Raw genomic sequence first — 1686 nt, forward strand, 5'->3', positions numbered from 1 at the left:
CCCCCCCCCCCCCGCAGTGATGCCCCTCTGCATACCCCACCCTGCCCCGGCAGTGGCCAGGTGTCCACAGACGTGCTCACAGGGGCCATCCCCCTGCTCTGTGCCCTCACTTGGTGCCCACGGCCACTCAGCCACGTGGGGGCAGTTGAATCCACGTGCGGAGGAAGGAATGGAGGCGCAGAGAGCTTCGGTGCCTTGTCCAAGATCACACAGCACAGAACTGCCCAATGGGAATCTGAGCGAGGTTTGGTTCCCAAATCCAGGGAAACCTGTGAGAAGAACAAGTATTGAAATTTTGTTTGTAAATAAGATGCCACTTTTTATAAACACATCCCCACATATTTTCACAGAACCATCTAGTCATGGAAACGAGGACAGGGAGCCGGAGTGCATGTCCCGTCACTCACTTCTCATGATAAGCTCCAGCCCTCCCTCTGAGCTTGGCTGGCCTGGGCATCATCCCCTTCCTTGCCAGTGAGAAATCAAAACTCAGAAGTCAAAGAACCTATCCAAGGTCACTTAACTCAGTGACAGAACAGGTCTAAGATTTATCACCATTTATGAGCTGGATTTTCCAGTTTGGCAAATAATAGGTATATTTGTGCCCATGTTTTGATGACAGAAATCTCGGAACAAATTATGTCACTGCATTTTTTAAGAGGACAGTATGGAAGGGGAAACCCTCTTTCTTTTTAGAGAAAATAATTTCAAATTTATTTCATTGTGGTTTTTGGCTTTCAGGGCGAATTGCGCCCTCTACTGGCTGCTCTGCAGAAACTGGGGCTGCTTTTCAGAGATGGCGGCAATACTTAGCACCCCTGGACCTCCGCTTCCCCATCTGTAAGGCAGAGGCAACAGCCACACGGGGCATTTGTGAGGAGTCACACACACTCATGCCTGGCAGTTGTAGGTACAGGAACTGGGGGTGTCCATTCCCCCAACTTTTTCTTAACTCCAGAACAGCAGTTCTCAATTCAGGCACCTTTGCCCCCAGGACCATTTTCAGGGTATGAAGGCGTTTCGGGCTGTCACATGGGGGATGCTGTTGGCATCTAGGGGACGCTGCAAAATATCCCCCGGGCACAGGAGGGCCCCAGGTGTCTGTGACGCAGAGGCCGAGAGAGCCAGACCTGGAGGTCTGTGAGACGCCTCCCCAGATCTCGGCGGCGATGTGAACATGCGTGGCGCCGGGGCCCTCTAGAGTGGACGCGGGTGCGCAGGTCCCCACTAGGGCTGGCCTCGATGAATTGGCTTTAGGGAGCAATGCCCGCTGCCCACGCTCAGGGTCCCCATGAGCTCCCCCCGGCTGTGATCCTCGAGACCGCCCCTGGGGTGACTGCTGGGCGCACGTGCCCTTGTGGAGGATCCGTGCTCCGGGCCGCCCTCTCCGCCCCTGCCGAAGGCGGCTCCTCTGGCCCCCTTCACCCTGAGAGAGGAGGTGCAGGTGCCGGTTCTGCAGGTATCTGATGACAGCGCTGGGATTTGAAGCTGGGCCTCTGCTCGCCCCACCCCAGCGTGACCCCACCTGGTGAACCACACGGACCCGCCTATGAGAAACGCTTCTCACAGCCGCCTCTGCTGCCCCTCGCAGCCGCCTGCTCTGGCTCGGGCGCCACGTCGTGCTTGTCCGTGAACGCTGCAGTAGTCGCCTGCCGCCTCGGCAGAGTCCTGGGCAGGCTGGCGTCT

General features: G+C 56.9%; 1 protein-coding gene across 2 annotated transcripts in view; it reads left to right on the plus strand.

Moving 5' to 3' along the window:
• The window catches only part of KIAA1257 (KIAA1257 ortholog), a 23747-nt gene that overhangs the window by 8264 nt on the left and 13797 nt on the right, over positions 1–1686 (plus strand). The window lies entirely within an intron of this gene.

Source organism: Condylura cristata, unplaced genomic scaffold, assembly GCF_000260355.1.
Source record: "Condylura cristata isolate star-nosed mole 26May11 unplaced genomic scaffold, ConCri1.0 scaffold00033, whole genome shotgun sequence".
Classification (NCBI taxonomy): Eukaryota; Metazoa; Chordata; class Mammalia; order Eulipotyphla; family Talpidae; genus Condylura; species Condylura cristata.